Here is a 19689-nt window from a genome sequence, read left to right as displayed (position 1 = left end):
AACGGATGACACCAATTGGCAAGCTAAGCAATAGTGTAGACACCACCTCGAATGCCTATTCCTGATAGTGAACTTGATGTCTATAACCATCCTGGAGCCTTCATCCAGTGACTGATGGAAGCAAAGGCAAACACCCACAGAACCCAAGGAACCCAGCGACAGAGACGAGCGAAGAGCAAATTGGCAAAGAATGGGCTGGCAAAACCAGCAGAGACAGTTGATCTGAACAGGGGAGAGCTGTTGGACCCCAGACTGACAGCTGGGAGGCCAGCATGGGACCGATTCAGACCCCCTGAATGTGAGAGTCAATGAGGAGGCCTGGGCTACCTAGGGGGGCCTGAGCAGTGAATCAGTCTTTATCCCTCGAATTCTAACAGACATTGTGTGTCCATAACACAAAGAGGGTTGCTCTCTCTGCCTGGACTCTTAGGGAAGTGCCTGGACCCTACCCTAAGTGAAATGATAGACTCTAGCTATCCCCTATGCAGAAGGAATTGGCAATAGGGTGGGAGGATGGGGGGATGGTGGGGGGTTGCGGGAGAAGGGGAGGGAGAGGGAACTTGGATTGACATATAAAACAAAATATTTAAAATAGGTAGGATCAATGTAGTAAAAATGGCAATCCTGCCAAAAGCAATCTACAGATTCAATGCAATCTCCATTAAAATCCCAGCACAATTTTTCACAGACCTTGAAAGAACAATAATCAATTTTGTATGGAAAAACAAAAGACCCAGGATAGCCTAAACAACCCTGTTCAACAAGGCAATGTCCAAAGGCATCACTATCCCTGACCTCAAGCTCTATTATAGAGATATAGTCCTGAAAACAGCTTGGTATTGGCACAAGTAGACCAATGGAATCGAATTGAAAACCCTGATATTAACCCACACACGTATGAACATCTGATCTTTAACAAAGAAGCTAAAAATATACAATGGAATAAAGAAAGCATCTTCAACAAATGGTGCTGGCATAATTGGAGACTGGCATGTAGAAGAATGCGGATAGATCCCTGTTTATCACCATGCACAAAACTTAAGTCCAAATGGATCAAAGACCTCAACATGAATCCAGCCACACTGAACCTCTTAGAAGAGAAAGTGGGTGGTACCCTTGAATGAATTGGTACAGGAGACAGCTTCCTGAACATAACACCAGTAGCACAGACAGTGAGATCAACAATTAATAAATGGGACCTCCTGAAACTGAGATGCTTCTGTAAGGCAAAGGACACAGTCAGCAAGACAAAAAGGCAGCCCACAGAATGGGAAAAATATTCACTAATCCCACATCTGACAGAGGGTTGATCTCCAATATTTACAAAGAACTCAAGAAGCAAGTCTCCAAAACAGCAAAGGACCCAATTAAAAAGTGGGCTGCAGAACTAAATAGAGAATTTTCAATAGAGGAGTCTAAATGGCTGAGAGGCACTTGAATAAGTGCTCAACATCCTTAGCCATCCTGGAAATGCAAATATAAACAACTCTGAGATACCATCTCACTCCTGTCAGAATGGCTAAAATAAAAAACACCAATGACAATTTATGCTGGAGAGGATGTGGTGAAAGGGGGACACTCCTCCATTGCTGGTGGGAGTGCCAACTGGTTCAGCCACCTTGGAAATCAGTATGGAGATTCCTCAGAAAAATGGGAATAAACCTACCACAAGACCCAGCAACTCCATTCTTAGGCATATATCCAAAAGATGCCCATTCATACAACAAAGATGTCTGCTCCACTATATTCATAGCAGCATTATTCGTAATAGCCAGAACTTGGAAGCAACCTATATGTCCCTCAACCAAAGAGTAAATAGAGAAAATGTGGTACATTTACACGGTGGAGTACTATTCAGCAGAAAAAAAAAAACAATGGAATCATGAGATTCGCAGGCAAATGGATGACACTAGAAGAAACCATCCTGAGTGAGGTAACCCAGTGACAAAAAGAGAAACATGGCATGTACTCTCTCATATATGGACTTTAGACATAGATCTGGGGAGTGCCAGCCTACAATCCCATGGCCAGAGAGTCTGGGAAACAGAAACTTCATTCAGTGGCTGATGAAGAAGAGGCAGACTCCCTCGTTAAGTACTGAGCTGAACTCAAGAAAGCCAGTAACAGAGAGGGAGGACTGATGACCAAAAGGATTAAGACTGGGCTGGTTTAACCCCCAGAAACAGCTGACCTGACAAAGGTTAACTCTTGAATCCCAGGCATCAGCCTGGGAATCCAGCATGGGACTGATCAAGACCCCCTGAATGTGAGTGTCAGTGAGGAGGCCTAGGTAATCTATTGAGCCTTGGGCAGCAGATCAGTACCCATCCCGAGTATACACACGGACTTTGGACTCCCATCCAACAATGTGAGGTGCACTTTTCACCCTAAACTCTTGGGGAAGGGTCTAGGCCCTGCCCTATATGAAATGACAGCCTATGGACACCCCCATGGAAGGTCTCACCCTCCCTGGGGAAATGAGGGGATAATGGGGGGGGGTTGGTGGAGGGCACGGGAGGAGGGGATGGAAAGGGAGAGGGACCTGGAACTGACTTGTGAAGCAACCTTGTTTCTTATCTAAATTTAAACTGAAAAAAAAGACCAAAAACATAAAGTAAAATAAAATGAAAATAAATGAATAAAAAAAGGCAGCAGTCTGCAAGCCAGGAATATGAACTCTATCCAGAAGAATTAATTTTTCTGGTACCTGGTTCCTCTGCTTTTCATATCCTTTGATGGAAGTATCTGTTGTTTAAGCCTCTTAGTCTAAGGATTTTTATAACAGATACAATGTCTAATTAATGTTACCTGAGATTATAAATCTACGTGCTAACATTAATTGATGAACTTATATTTGTGCTAGGTAGAATTTAAAAGATTTAATAAAAGTGTCACTTTAAATCAAAAGGATATTTATTTTTCTCCTAGCATCAGACATTTTATTGCTTTGTCATTTGATCACATTGACTCTGTGTCTAGGCAGCACACCAAGGTGAACTGTGTGTCTGATAAGCTTGTGAGAGCATAATAGTAATGGCAAATAAAAATAGGAATGAGGAATAGGCAGAGTTCTATTTCTTTTGTTAATAGAATCCTCCCCATTCCCTAACAACTTCTGAATGTTAACAGTTAACATTCATATTATCTGTCCTAGATGTCCACCACATCAAAGAATATGCCTTTACATTTCAGGGTATTTTAGAGCTAAAAATGTGGCAGGCACTATGATGAACAATAGCCTTTAAAATAAATAATTGAAGTAGATACCAATAATATATTACTCAACCTAAAAAGATACTAGTCAAGTTGTTTATTTAATACTCTTATATTTGTGGAACTATATGTATAAAGACATTTGTCTTTTTAACAAACCAAGAATAACTAAAACCAGTAACACTTTGTTTGCAGTTACATGCATAATATTAGAATAAAAGTTCATTATTATGTATTGTATTTCAAGTTTAAAAAATGAATATATGTTTTAAGAAAGAGTATCTGTACGCCAAACAATTAAAGTTAAAAGGTTTTCTTTTAGCAATGTAGGTCAATTACTTTTGTCACCACTTAATTTATAAGGCAAAAAGCCACACTGTGCCCTATCATTGCAATGTATTTTTCTTTCCCTTTTAAATTTAAGTTAGAAACCAGTTTGCTTCACATATATCAATTCCAGTTCCCACTCCCTCCTGTCCCCCCCACCCCAGTCTCCCTCACCAGGCCACCCAGCCCCCAACCCAATCTCCACTCCAATCCCCAGGGAGGGTGAAGCACTCCACTGAGGATCTCCAGAGTATGTCATTTCATCCAGGGCAGGGCCTAGGCCCACCCACAAGAGTCCAGGCTGAGAGATCATCCCTCATTGTTGGATGGGCAGCCAACGTTCATTTGTATGCCATGGATAAATGCTACCCAAAGCCCCATATATTACCTAGGCCTCCTCCCTGACTCCCACATCCAGGGAATCTGGATCAGTCCCATCCTGCACATCGAACAACTGTCTCAGGTCCAAGAGCTCCCCCTTGTTCACGTCAACTGTTTCTGTGGGCTTAACCAGCCCAGTCTTAATCCCTTTGCTCATCAGTTCTCCCTTTCTCCTACTGGATTCAAGGAGTTCAGTTCAGTGTTTAGCTGTGGCTGTCTGCTTCTGCTTCTATCAGTTTCTGGATGCAGGTTCTGTTTCCCAGATTATCTGACAATGGGATCATATGCTGGCACTCCCCTGATTCATGTCAAAAATCCATATATAAATGAGTACATAACATGTGTCTCTTTTTGTGACTGGATTACCTCACTCAGGATGATTTCTTCTAGTGTTGTCCATTTGCCTGCAAATTTCAAGATTCCATTGTTTTTTTCTGCTGAATAGTACTGCATTGTTTAAATGTTCCATATTTTCTCTATCCACTCTTCATTTGAGGGGCATCTAGGCTGTTCCCAGTTTCTGGCTATTACAAATAATGCTGCTATAAACGTAGTGGAACAGACACTCTTGTTTAAATGGGCATCTTTTGGTTATATGCCTAAGAGTGGAATTGCTGGGTTTTGTGGTAGGCTGATTCCCAATTTCCTGAGGAATCTCCATACTTATTGCCAAAGTGCCTATATGAATTGGCACTCCCACCAGCAGTGAAGGAGTGTTCCCCTTTTTCCACATCCACTCCAGCATAAACTGTCATTGGTGTTTTGATTTTTGCCATTCTGACAGGAGTAAGATGGTATCTCCGATTTGTTTTGATTTCATTTCCCAGATGGCTAGGGATGTCATTAAAATGTTTTAATGATATGCTATATGACTATCTGATACTTCCCTTCATTTCTTGAAAGCAAGTGTTAAGAATCTTGAACTTTCCCAGGTGCAGTAGTTCACACCTTTAATCCCAGTACTCATGAGCCAGAGGCATGTGGATCTCTGTGAGTTTGAGGCCAGCCTGATACACAAAGTGAGTTCCAAGAGAGCCAGCACTGCTCAAAGAAAACTTATCTCAGGAAAAAAAATCTCTCTGACTTTGTAATGTGATTGGTTACTTATTCATTAAAGTCACTCACTCCACACAATTGTTACTAATATTTTAAATTATAACTATTTGACACTTTTGAGTGAGTGCTATAAATTATGGGTATGACTGAAGTTAGGAAATGTGTTATTTTAGGATATATGAGAAGGGAATTGTTGCTGTTGCAATGGGAAAAGAAAAAAGGTCTCTGGCACATTCTCAAAATAATTTGAGAAGTATGAAGATCTGTAAAAGAGTACCTCAAAATTAATGTCTTTAGGACATCATTTTATTTTAACAGTCACAATAAATGATTGCAGGTCCTTGGAACAACATTGCTTCATGCTCATCAAAGTCCCAGAGCTTTTAAAGCAGTGCTTATGCTTCGTGCTGCTGGATTTGGGAAAAGGATGTATGTGTAACAGATTAATGAATATATTTATATAAACATTCTGTGAATAAGAGTGGCTTCAGGGTGAGTGAGCAAGATCCGTTTAAGATCCATGCTAAGAGCATTTGTTATTTTTGTAGAGAACCTGTGTTCAATTTCCATCACCCACATCATGGCTTACAGCTCTCTGATGCAGGGATCTAGCACTCTCTTCTGATTTCCATGGGCACCCGTTCTCCATATTCTGCACAAACATATAGACAATGAAAACCATTTATACACATAATAAAACATAAGCACAATTTTAAAAAGTTTTTATAAAATAAAAAATTTTTGAGAATGTTGAAATATCCTGGTCTCTTTCATTTCTTCAACATTGGATATCTGGCTGTCCTTTCAAAGTATTTCCTAACATTCATACCACAAGGACTTCTGTTTAACTATGTTCACAGCAGCATTGTTTGTAATAGCCAGAACCTGGAAGCAAACTAGATGTCCCAAAACCGAAGAATGGATAAAGAAAACAGTACATTTACACAGTGGAGTACTACTGAGTGGAAAAAGTGACAACTTGAAATTTGCAGGCAAATGGATTACATTAGAAGAAACCATACTGAGTGAGGTAACCCAGACACAGAAAGAAAAACATGGTACATACTCATTCTTAAGTGGATATTAGACATAGAGCTAAGGATAATCAGCCTACAGTCCACAACCACAGAGAAGCTCAGAATAAAGGAGGACCCTAAGGGATACATGCATGGAATCCCTAGAAGGGGAAAGGGACAAGATCCTCTGAGTAAATTGGGAGCAGAGGGGCAAGGAGGGAGGGAGGTAGGAGAAATAGGAAGGGAGAAGGAGGGGAGGGAGGAAACATGAAGGTCGAGTTGGGGGAAGAACAGAGAGCAAGGAAAGAGATACCTTGATAGAGGGAGCCATTATGGGCTTAACGAGAAACCTCCCACTAGAGAAATTGCCAGAAACCACAGGGATGACCTCAGCTAAGAATCTTAGCAATAATGGAGAGGCTACCTTAAATGACTTTCCTCTATAATGAAATTAATGACTGCCTTAAATTCCATCATAGAGCATTCATCCAGTAGCTGATGGAAGCAGAAGAAGAGATTCACAGTTGACCATGGGGAAACCTACAGAAACAGATGAACTGAGCATGTGGGAACACTCGTGAATCCAGACTGAGAGCTGGCAATCAGCATAGGACTGAACCAGCCCCCTTTGATAGTGTGTGTCAGTTGAGGGGCTTGAAAATCTATGGAACCTCTGGCAGTGGAACCAGTATTTATCCCTAGTGCAAGAATGCACTTTGGAAGCCCATTCCTTATGGATGTCTCTCAGCCTAGAAACACAGTCCCAGGTCATGCCCCACATTATGTGACAGACTTTGGTGATCCCACATGGTAAGCCTCACACTCCCTGAGGAGTGGATAGGGTTAAGATGGGGACACGGGGGAGGGTAGCAGGAGGACAGGAGGAAGAGGGAACTGGGATTGGTATGTAAAATATGATTGTTTTTAATTTAAATAAAATTAATTAAAAATTATCAAGAATCTATTGACAAGAATGTGCTGTCTAATATTCCTGTTTTCTTTTTACAGGTGAAAGGCCACCGTTATTGTTTCATGTATGCTTGGTATAATACATAGGACACAATTGTGATCAGATAAGGAGATCTTGAAAAATATACATGTGACATGATCTCAGTATTATAGAAAAGTGCAAAACAGTGTATACAGAAATATGCATAATGGTACACTGTAATGTTAGTCTGTCTTAGAGTAGAAGGCTGCAGAAATCCAAAGTGAGTAATGAGATGACTTTCCAATGGCAGGAATAATAGTCGCAAGGGAATGTTTTCATTACAATTTCATTTCCCTTATGTTTCTTTTTTGTCACCATTAGCATATGCTTCTTTTAAACAGAAAGGATAGTTATCATGGCTAAGTGTATAAGAATTCATAGACAAATGATAGATCACATAATCATGGTAGCAGGATTTACTTAGCAGTTTGTGGATTAATTATGTCCTCTCTCTTGCCTTTTGAAAGACAGTTGGAGCATTTCTACCCTAAAGTCGAAATCTGAGATAAAATAAAAACTGCATGAAAAACATCACAGCAGGCATTCCTTTGAGTATACATATTCTACTATTGGTTCATCATGAGGAAAGATCTCAAGATTAAGGATTAACTTGCTTCTTCAAAGCCTCCACTAGTAAATAACTCTTTAATGGGATGAGTTTAGCCTCTCTCAGCCTATTCCATTCACATGTGACCTATCATTGTTTCCTGATCCAGCTCATAAAGACTAATGACCTACAATGCTTCACTCACTAAACAAGTGAAACTTTGTAACCAAAAAATGTTAAACTACAAATTACAAAGTTTGGTTCATACTTTCCTAGGTAAAAAATTCCATGCAAAACTTTAAGTGCAACAAAATCAAGAATGTGAAGGATCAATTATGGCACAAGGTTCAGAGATATTGCAAAATGATACTGAGTGGGTCCCTGCAGCTCTCATACAGGAAAGCAAACCCTGAAAGAGATAAGAATGAAAACCTGGTGCAGATTGACTTGGTCAACCTGGATCAGACTTTTGGGAGTATAATAACAGTCTGCGTATTCACAATATACTTTGGAAAAAAAGTTTCCTGGTATAATACAATGCACATTACACAAATATGTGCAATTACATCAAAATCCAATTTAGGGTACATGACATTTCCTCAAGAAGATGGCTTTTAGAGATAGGCTAACTTCAACAGAATAAGACCCTAAGGGTCTTGCCTGGGTTTAGTCATACAGACAATGTAAAGGTTATCTGGGCTGTTATCCACCTCTGGTCCTGGTTGTCGGAGCTTGGGGGAACCACTGGTTATAAGGGTCTTTTAGATTACTAACCACATTCAGTCTTGGTTTTAACAGTTTGATATAGCCTGGACTACCAGATAATGTAGCTCACCAGGCAGCTAATCATTTCTGAGTCTCAGCTTTCTAGGTAAAAAGACAGCTTTTACATCGTTCCCACTGGAAATACATCCTGTGTGGTTAATATTCCTGATTTCTCTGGAGCTATGTGGGCACATGCACCTTCTTGCTATGCTCCCAACATGAGAGACCACATTAAGTCAGGATATGCAGAGCTGTCACTTCAGTAACTGATGAAAAGCAAAATGGAAAAAGTTCTTTGGAACTTAGGTAATTTTTAAATGATATTTTTAATGTGTGTTTGAGAGTATGGACACTGTCTGATATTGATCCACAAGTTTCACATTAAATTAGTTTCTTGGAAAAGTTACAAAATAAGATAGAAACAGATAATAGTGGTAATAATAACAATAGTAATAATAATAATAAAAAACATAATGTAGCTTATAAAACAACACTGAGTTTGTATTCAGTCTAAGACACTGAGTTTGTATTCAGTCTAAGACACTATAGATTCATGAGAATCTTGAATAGAAAAGTGTTTCAGTATGATAATAATTCTATACAAATTAATTAGTGTTTTATGTACTTTTTTGAAGTGGAAAATATATAAACAATGTGAAATTAGCAAAACACAGAAACAATGATCAAAACTACCAGCAAGAAAAAAAATATAGTAAGCATTAAACTGTGCCTACATGTTGAAAGACTTAGCAGTGTATGAGACCTGTGGGAAATTTACTGAAACTTGTTTAAATTGACACATTGTGAGACAATCAAAATTAGAGGGAGAAGGTCATCACGTCTGTTCTCATCACTCCTTCACAGAGAAAACCAAATCTATCCGGTTTTAGCTCCTCCCTACCACCCCTCCTCAGATCCTATCTGGATGGTAAAAACACTGATAAGTGGTGCTTCTCACCTCTGTATTTGTAGAGGGTAACTGAATTCAGAAGGGTATCAGGGTCTTGAACATCACCTTGAGACTGCGCTGAATACACAGGCCGCTCTGGTAAAAAAACAAACAAACATGAAAGATTTAACTTATCAGATTTTTGGTTTTGTGAACCATAGACAACTGAAGAGAAGAAATAGTATTCATTGAAATATCCTACATAAAATTGGTCAAGAATAAATATCACAACAACAGATCAATTGAATAATTTTCACAGCCAAGTGTCAACTATATGAGTCCCCATGTCATGTGACTGTACTCTTATACTTACATATTTGCAATTAAAATAAAACAACCTAATAATATGCAGTCTGATTGGTAGCACTTATAGCATTTGTAATAAATGGCAGTGACAGATGACATGAACCAGTATTCTATATTTTATTTAATTGTTTTACAAAGGAGCATGAATTGGATTCCTTTACTCCAGAAATTTTCCATTACATGTCAATACTGTTATAAATATTAAAAATCTTCTGCTATTCTGAACACAGCAACTTGTTTTGTAGCCACCAACTTTTCTTCCCAGAACTTTTAAATGATGTTTCTGTAGGCACATTCATTTTGTTGGACAGTAGGTCGATCCTTAAATACAGGAAGCACTGATGACTGAAAGCTTAATAAAAGGTGCCATTCTGCAATGTGTCTTTAAGGCAAGGAAGAGACCTGAAGTTCTATCAGAACTGTCTTGTTAACTTTTAGTCACTATACTCTTATCTTCACTTTGTGTGGAATAAAAAGAGTTAATGTAAGCTTTATTTTCTAAAAAAGTGGTGAGTGAACATGTGAAGATGGGAAGGTTCCTGGAATTGCACATGTTAAAATAAGCACTCACATATTCTGATCTGAAATGTGAGGACTGGTATGAAACTCACTTGTGTGACTCACCAACAACAAGACCTACCATTAAAAATCGTGAAAATGACAGAAGGAAATCTACTACAGTTGCCTTCTAACCTCCAAACACATGATCTGGCATGTATGCATCAACATTTATGCATATAATGATTGAATACTTTTATAACAAAAGCAAGAGGAAATACCTAAATACTGCTAGCACAACAAAACTACCAGAACCAACATACAATAAAATAATTATGAATATTAATGTTTCTTTTCTCAATGAAAAGACACAGACTATCAGGGTGGATCAATATTTACCTATTGTCAGTCATGAGTATGTTTCCAAGAAATGAAGCTCACCACAAAAGATAGACTCTTCTTTAAATTGGTAGAATGCAAAGGGTATTCCATACAAATGGACAAATTAAGCAGTCAATTCTGTCTGCTCAACAATTTAACCAAAAAGACATCAAACCAAAATAAGTGACAAAAGACAAAGATGTTAACTTCATACTGATGGAAGGAACAATACATAATGAGAATATTACACACACACACACACACTGACATACACAAATATGTATGTATGTATGTATGTATGCATGTATGTGTGTGTTTGTGTGTGTATCCCCAAAAGGAAGAACACCAAACATGCATTAAAGAGTGGAGGCAGCCAAAAGAGTCCTTATGCAGAAAATAATTATTGAGTGAATGCATACAATCAGTTCTCTTATCAGTCACAAGGCCTTCCATTAGCACAGAGCTAGTTGGCCAGCTAAAATGTAACTAACACATTCCCTGAGGGAAATTTGTTGATGTTAATGGCCAACACTGAAAGAGGTATGGGCAGTTTGGTTTGCCAGATGCACTAGCCCCTCCTTGGAGGCTGAGGTAAATAAATGTGGCCACTCTCACAGTGAAGCACTTAAAAAAACAGCAACCAGCTTCAGTGCTTCCGCTAATAAAACGCAGTCCATTATACGAACTGTATTGTCACTAAATCAAAAGCAGGTGGAATAAAACATGAATATCACATGCTTTCTCATATGTATTTCTCTCGACCCCTGCTTGTAAGGTAGTCTGTCTCCAAGGGTTCTCAATGATCTTTAACCATTGTGTGGACTTGCATGTTGCGTTTCATATAACAGGGTCTTGCATCTGTCCTTCCCGTGTCTCTGCAGGGGAACATACATTAAATATTCTGTGGAAGTCAGGATATAGGTTTTGGCTTTGAGATGACTGTTTAAGTCCCTTGAAATGAGCAGGCATTTCATATTCTTGGATGCCACTGAATTCTTTTCAGAACTTTGGGTATGTGTCCATCGAGCTTCCTGTTTTGTCAAAAGCTAGGTGGCCCTGTAAGCACAGAGGTAATTACTTCTTCAAGCATAACTTGGCATGTGGCTTTAAGAACAAGAATGATACCTGCGTTTACGATGACTTTTCACCTTCTAATATTTTTAATAATAGATATGTGAGGATCAAAATTATTTTCTGTCCTGAGAATACATTTTTGATGGTTATTCCCTTGGCTCTAAATGCTTTCATCACTTTTTTTTCTTTTCTTGTCTAAAATCTGCCTTTTAGTTCTTTCGTGTCCCGTTCCCCACCTATGAACTACTCAAGTGCCTTAAATTCATTAACAAATATGTACTCCTAATTTGGCCTGTCTAATTATTTATGATGAAAGCCCAAAATTGAACATATGTATCTCATTATTTATTTATACTGACAGGAAGTGAAAGTGTTTAGTATCCCCTTAGGAATTATGTTTAAAAGGTTTTGGCTGCTCTGCTTCCTCTGGTTGCTCTCTGAATTCTTACATTCACTTCCATTCCTCTAATTTCCATGGTTTCAACCTACTTTTCCTTTTTGTATTCATTCATAAGTCCCTTCATCTAATGATCCGTAAGTGACAATTAAAATGCTGATTTCACTTAAAGAAAAATTCAATATCCTTATTCAGCAGGGATATGCATAGCTAAACTACTATGATAATTCAGCTTACACTAATTATGATGGCCAATATCATTAAAACAATTGACATCACATCCTGGTGAGGAGGTGTTGCAGGAAAAATCCTTATCCATTGCTGGTGGAAAAAAACTTGCATAGTGACTCTGGAAATTTGTGTGGTTTAGCCTTGGGAAACTAGGACTAGATCTACCTCAAGATCCATGTGAACCATTCTTGGCCATATACACAAAGGAATCTAAATCTTGTTACAGAGACACTTGCTCATTCATATTAATGGTTGATTTATTCAGATAAGCTAGAATATAGAAAACAGTCTAGGTGTCCATAAATGGGTGAATGGATAATGAAATATGGTACATTGACACAAAAGAATATTATTTAGATATCAAAAATGATATCATGGAACTCATTGTTAAATGGATGGGAGAATGCTATGGAAGAGTGAATTTTATTAGAAATATTTCCTGAGTAGTAACTTGTTGGTATTTTTGCAACCTAATAATATTTGTGGTGGAAGATGATTATCATTCATGTATCCTGAAGTGATAATGGATGTGTCCTCAGAATGTGATGAAAGTTTGAAGTGTAAAATCCAAAATATATGGATTTTTTTGATCTTTTGAAATTGACTAGCAGATTGATAGAATTACCTGATATATCCTAGGTAAGAAGGAAATATATACATACATACATATGTACATATAAATAAATATAATGCTTCAAGGAATATATATTCTGATTAGCATTACTCCTCTCCCATTTCCGCCAAGACTTTCCACAATTCTGAACCCACTCAAGTTTAGATGCTTGCTTTCTCTCTTAATTTTATTTTTTTAGGAATCAGAATTTTATAGTCTCTGTAAAAACAGGTGAATATAACAAACCAGAGTAAAGAAAACAAAAGTTACACACACACCCCATAAAAATATAAAATAGAAAACCAGAATATGTAAGCAAAACACAAGTAAGACGAAAAATGCTAAACAAAGCAACACCAGAAAAAAAATGGTCAAAAGTACCATTGAGAATATTTTGTGTTTTCTATTCATTGCTGGGAACTGGTTCTACCCGTATGTTTGATTACTGTATCTAGTGAGATGCCATTAGAAAGTTTGTGTCCTTCCTAATCCGCATGAACTAAACCTTTGTTTTTATCCATAACAATACATAATCAGGACTTAGCGTATTGCTCTTCTCATATTAGGATTCTAGGGATGGAGGCACAACGATTGGGAGCCCAAGGCGATCTTCTTACATGGTAAGTTCTAGGCCACACTGTAGTGTATAAGACCCTGCTTAAAAATAAAAAGAAATAATATTGACAGAATGAAGAAATAAAGAGAAAGAATATCTATCACAGGCTGAAAAACTTTTTTTAGTGTAGAAATCAAAATGATTTGAATACAATTATAACAAAAAGTAAAACTATTTTAAAAATTACACATCTATTTATTTTTGTGTACATTTGCAAGTGAATACACACACCTGTGCACACACAAATTCCATGTTCCATGTTTAGAAAAAAACTACTTAAAATAGTAATTTCTGTGCTTTTGTCACATGAACCCCAAGGACTAGATTTAGGTTTACAGACATGGAGCCTAGATGGACTGACCTTTCACTGATATATATATATCAGTGAAATATATAATTAAATTTTGTAAAATATAAAATTTTCAAATTTTTAAAATTTACTTTAGAAATTGCATTTTTTCTACCAAGCAGTAGTGGCACATGACTTTAATCCCAGTACTCGGTATGCAGCAGCACAGGCAGGTGGATCTCTCTGAGTTTGAGTCCAGCCTGGTCTACAGAACAAGTTTCAGGACAACCATGTAGATTACACAAAGTAATCCATCCTCTTACATAAAAAAGAAACCCAACCCCACAAAAAATACATTTTTTTCCATTCCTTCCCCTCAAAATACCTCTCTATACTCTCCTTCAAATTAATGACCCCCCTTTTCCTAATAGTTATTGTGTGCATATATATGAATGTGTATTCATATATATATTCCTAAATATAACCTGTCCTATTTATATAATCTTAATTTTGTGTATAATTTCAGGGCTGACCATTTGGCATCAGTCAACCAATTGTTGTGATCTCCTCTGGGGAAGACCACATGTCATGCTCCCAGCTTCCCACTTTCACTTATAGTCTTTAAGTTATGGGTGAAGCTTGATGGATTTATCCCCATCTAGTCTAAAAATTCACCTGGCAATACACTTGTTCGGAAGAAAGCATATAAAACTAAACAGGTTATTGTAATTGTTCTTGGTTGCCTCTCAACCAAGAAAATGTTAAAGCAACGTGGTTGAGTACATCACATATTTTGTTCACTGGAACTGCAGAAATCAGCCTTGAACTAACATGAAACTCACCTTCTTCAGGGTGATAAATAGTGCTTTTCAGTCTCTGGACAAGAAAAAGGATAGTTTCTTTCTCATCCCTACTTAACAATACATGCTATAATAATGAATAATGACTTGCCAGGTAAAACATATCCACAATGCAATGATGCCAAGACTATTTATGAGAGTAACCAACAACATTCTTGAATGGAATCGAGACCTCCTCCACAGGAGGGTCTTTAGGCTTGTTACAGCAAACAAGATCAAAAATCTTGGCTAGGGAAGGTGTAGTTCCTATCAGGAGACCCACGGATGTTGTTTTTCCAAATGGAATTTTTTTTCAAATTCCCCTTTGAATATTTATGTTTGTGTCCATAGATTTTTTTTGAGACACAGTTTCTTTGTTTAAACCTTGGTGTCCTGGAACTAGCTCTGTCAATCAGGCTAGCCTTGAACTGACAGCCATCTGCCTTTATCTTCCTCCTAGGTTCTAGGATAAAAGGCATGCACCACCACTGTCTGGCATAGACAAAGATCATATGTAAAATGACATTGGCTAATGCTTAGATGAAGAACTACTTAGAGCACTGATAATAAACAACACTGAGTCCTCAGCCATAAATGCAGTGTCTAAAACACTCCCCTACATGTTTCAAAGATATAAGGAAAAAGAGTGGAAAGGAAATGAGAACTGGAGGATGAGGAGGGATACTGAGAAATATTATCCCCTATACACACCCTGGCGATTGCAAACACAACCTCCTCATGTTTTGGTTAGATATACACTCCTCACACAATCAAGTACAAATCCAAGCCAGAAGGATGGAGGGGCCCTTAAAGATTTAACCTTGCTTGGGTGTGATGGCTGCCAGGGATCAATTTTAATTTTTCTTTAGAAATGTGGCAACAAGGTGCTGGAGAGATAGCTCAGTGGTTAGGAACACAGTGTAATCCTCCAGAGGTCTTGGGTTCAATTGCAAGCACTCACATGCCAGTTTACATACGTCTAGTGCTCCAGCTCCAGGGGATTTTGCACCCTCACATTGACATACATGCAGGCAAAACACCTGTGCACTGAAAATAAAAATAAAAAACAAATCATAAAAAATTTGGTGGGGTAGTGGTGGCACACATCTTTCATTCCAGTTCTTAGAAGGAAGAGACAAGTGGATCTTTGTGAGTACTAGGACAGCCTCATCTACAGAGCTAGTTCCTGGACAGGCAGTACTACACATAGAAATCCTGTCTTCGAAAACTAACCAAAAGAAAAGGAAAGAAAAGAATGATATGTAGCCATGAATGCCACCAATAAAGGAACAATCAACATACTGCAATACATAATAAAGGTAACCTCCAAGAAGCTCAGAGCCAGCATCATGCTGAATGAAGAGAAACTCAAAGAATTCACATTAAAATCAGGAGCAGCATAATGATATTCACCTTTCTCCATCACTTTCAGGACAGTATTAAAAGTCTTATGGAAACCAGAAAACTGAAGGATAAACAGGTGATACAAATAGGAGAGGCAGAAGTCAAAGTATCCACATGTGAATAAGATATTATTCTGTCTATACCAGTACCCAATTATGCCGTTAGAAACCTCTTAATGCTGATAAGTACATTCAACAAATTCACAGTGTAATAATTTGACACATAAAATTCACTGGGTTTCCTAAATTACAAACCATTGAGAAAAAAGTCATAGAAATAATATTTACAACATATAAATTATATGTAATGCATTGTGTTATATATTAACAAATTTTGCTACAATATATATGCACAAACATTTACACACATACACACACACAAACCCCTACAAAATACATTCAGAAATATGTTAGTCTGCATTAAAATTTGAAGAAACTGGATAAATAAAGTTAAGAAGAAACCAGAGTCTGAAACGCCTGGCAAGGTCATGGATTGCTAGTGCTATTATTATGAAAGTGGCCATTTTGCCACAAAACAAATTATATGTTCAATGTGATCTTCAACAAAATCCTTCACACATATTTAAAAATATAACTGTAGTTTTATATGGAAATACAAGCATGTGCGCTGCACACACACACACACACACACACACACACACACAAACATCATTCTAGCAAAAAAAGAATAACAAAAAGCAGGAAGTATCATCATCCTAGATTTCACATTATGCTACACAAAAATAGTATGGTATATTAAAACTGTGCTGTATCTCTGCTAATTAGCATTTCTCTGGAAGTAACAACCTTTGGAAAATAACAGAGAAGTGGTTGCATGGGCCACTATGAGAGAGCATTTGGAAGCTTCTTTAAATCTTAAATCTATGCACCATTTTGAAATGCAGAAAAAATACAACTCCAAAATCGAAAAGACACATTCCTATGTTATTATCTGCTGTATATGTCATTTGCATATCTTATAAACCCCATTCAAGTTAGGGGATCAGAAAAAGCAAAATAGGTGACATATCCAAATCGAATATCTTTCAAACCAATAATTATGGTTGGATACAGACAGCTTTACAAAAAAAGAAAAAGAAAAAAAAAGACACTGAAACATGTCCACAATCCTGAAATTAAATAACCTTACAAAACCATAGAAAACTATTTATCATTCAGTATGACTATATAGACTATATAGCAGACTTTCTGTATGTAGAAGACATTCTGCTTCTCCACACATTGGCCATTTTGCAGACACACCCACTCACTTCTGATGGTCACAGGGACACATTCACTTTTTTTCACTCTCATTCTCTCTGTCTCGCTCCAATTTGCTCTGTCCTTTCTTACAACCACTTTGGAAACCCCTTTCCTTTATTGTAACTGTCATAGTGTCAGAAATCATTGTAGCTAAGTCTTCCATTCAGAAACTGGTAGGTCTAAATCATTGTGATCTATTGGACGCTCCCCCACACCCTGCGACTCTGCTCTTAACACTCTATATATTAACTGTCACCTGCTTTCATCCTCTCACACTCTCCAGTGAAAAGAAGACACTGAGTTTAATGTCCATTAGGAAATATATATACCACAGTAGAAGTTCTTTTTGCTTTGGTTAATGCCCTTATTGCCATAAAGGAATAATCCGCAATACTGCCTATGCTTTGAAATGTAAATGCTCACCCACAAAGAGAAATGAACTGCAGTGACAGGTCACATTGAGGGATCAGCGGGAGGAGCACTTTGCAGCAATACAACAGAGGGTAGGACAAAGGAAGCCAGGGCCTAATTGAATAGATTTCTCATTGATTCTTCAAAGGCAAAGGTTTTAGATCTATACAACAATGTTCTATTCCATTCATATTTGCAACCCTTAACATGAAAAAAATTAAGTCTATCAGAGAAAGACACAACAGGGCCCAGATGGAGCTGACCTGGGTGGCTGCGCTGTCTGGCTGACCATTCCTCAGGTGGATGCGGCAGGCATCTTTGGCTCCCTCTCCTCTGAGGAGGATCTGCTGCTGCACTGACGTAAGGCATCACACTCCCAACCCCCATTCTGTGCTAGTGAGCCAGCACAATCCTGCAATCACGCATGCGTTCATGCCTGCCAGGCTGCGGGGATTCAAGAAGCTTTTTTCAACCTAATGACATGAAACAAGAAGCCATGAGCTTTAAGGTATCTTACTGTTAGTATGGTATAGGAGGGACATCACAAAACCTTGTTAAAACTGTCAAGGAACAAATTCAAAACATTTTTTGTGGGCAACGTGTATTGTAAAATCTTAATTAACCCTTGGCTTTCTATATACTGCAGTGAAAGGTTGCTTAGGAAAAATGAAACACAAACTAAAGAAGGGTTGTAAATGCTAAACATTTGAAGCACTGGTAGGAGAAATCACTAATGATTAAAAGATACTATGTTGAAAACATTCTGCATTAATCAGATATTACTTGATTAATTTTAATTTTTAAAATTCCACATATGTTCAGGCAAACTGAAAACCTTACTATGAATATAATCATTGCTGCTATTTTTTATAGAACTGTTGAGTGATATTTCAGTGATGAAATTTCTTTAATAGCGTTCTTAGAAAAACAACATTTGTTAGCATGTGGGCTTTCTGCTTTTATTTATTTATTTGTTATTTACTCTCTTTTGAACTTGATCTCCCTGTTTAGACATGGCTTGTATTTTTTTTAATTCACTTGGTGCATCAGGCTGGCCTTCAAATTCCAACAACCACAGCATCTGCATCCTGAATTCAGGAATTAAAGATACATGAAACATTACTGGTTAGAGTTTACTAATTTTAAATATTTCTGCGTGTGTGTGTGTGTGTGTGTGTGTGTGTGAATGTGTGTTTGTTTGTGTGTGTACGTACATGTGTGAAGAGATACCAGTTTAACTCAGAGGCATTGGATACTCCCAGAGTCAGAGTTACATGCACTTGTGAGGTGACTGCCATGGGTGCTGGGAACCAGGTTCCAGTGTTTCTCCAGCTCTCCCATGCACTTTTACAGCTCGGAAAAGTAGAATATGCAAACAAACAAACAAAATGTTACACAAACTCCTGACTTCTAAGCATGAATACATTACAATTCTGCAATAAGTGTAAATATTTTATTGACCTAATGATATCACTGTCTTCTGATCAAAGACAATAAAACAAGCGAGGCCAAGGAGGAGAAGATCTACAAAAATGAAAATTTGGCTTTAAAAGCAAATTTAAACAGTAATTCTGACTTCATAAACGAGACATAAGGTACTACTTTCAATCTATTCCCCCAGCAAGGCCTAGCAATTCAGTGTGATGAGGAAGATCAAGGAGGGCAACTTCCATTGAAGAGGAAGGGAAGCCCAAGCCTCTGCTTCATTTAACTCTTGTGTTATATCTAGTCACCGTGGGAAAGGTGCCTCTAAGAACCCCTTTAAATGGTGTCTGTGGACTTTGTGGAAGGAGGGACAAAAAATAGCTTCTCTGGCAGCCTAGTGAAGACCAGGTGCCATTCTTCTAAGTCAGAGTTGCACAATCCCCAAAAAAACCTTCACTTATATGGGCAGGGTAGCTGGCTTGCCTCCTGGCCTCACATAATCTGCTCCCTATCCAATACAGTACGTCTTCGAGCTTTCCTAGTCTGGATGAATCTGATACAATGTAGGAATGAGCAGATACATACACTTATATCCCAACTCATGCAATACTGTGAGGAGGGTGCGACTACCTTGAAACCTTCAGTGCTCCTGCAGACAAGTCCTTCTGCAGCTTCTGCCATCTTTGAAGAACTTCAAA

General features: G+C 38.0%; 1 protein-coding gene across 3 annotated transcripts in view; it reads right to left on the bottom strand.

Annotated features, from left to right (window-relative positions):
• Positions 1-17939, bottom strand: part of LOC101833652 (immunoglobulin-binding protein 1b) — a 100967-nt gene extending 83028 nt beyond the window's left edge. The window contains exons 1-2 of one of the 3 annotated variants that reach the window (XR_001197533.3): positions 17830-17918; positions 9255-9341 (exon numbers count right to left, since the gene is read on the bottom strand). The gene's annotated coding sequence lies outside the window, so the exon portion shown is untranslated. Of the gene's footprint in view, positions 1-9254; positions 9342-17829 lie in introns of all 3 variants that reach the window. The other 2 variants (XM_013125663.3, XM_040733315.1) reach the window with 2 other exon arrangements.
• Positions 17940-19689: the final 1750 nt, after the last annotated feature.

The sequence above is a fragment of the Mesocricetus auratus genome, unplaced genomic scaffold (genome assembly GCF_017639785.1).
Source record: "Mesocricetus auratus isolate SY011 unplaced genomic scaffold, BCM_Maur_2.0 Super-Scaffold_100030, whole genome shotgun sequence".
Lineage (NCBI taxonomy): Eukaryota > Metazoa > Chordata > Mammalia > Rodentia > Cricetidae > Mesocricetus > Mesocricetus auratus.
Note: the sequence above shows the minus strand (reverse complement) of the source record. Positions and strands in the feature narration are given on the sequence as shown.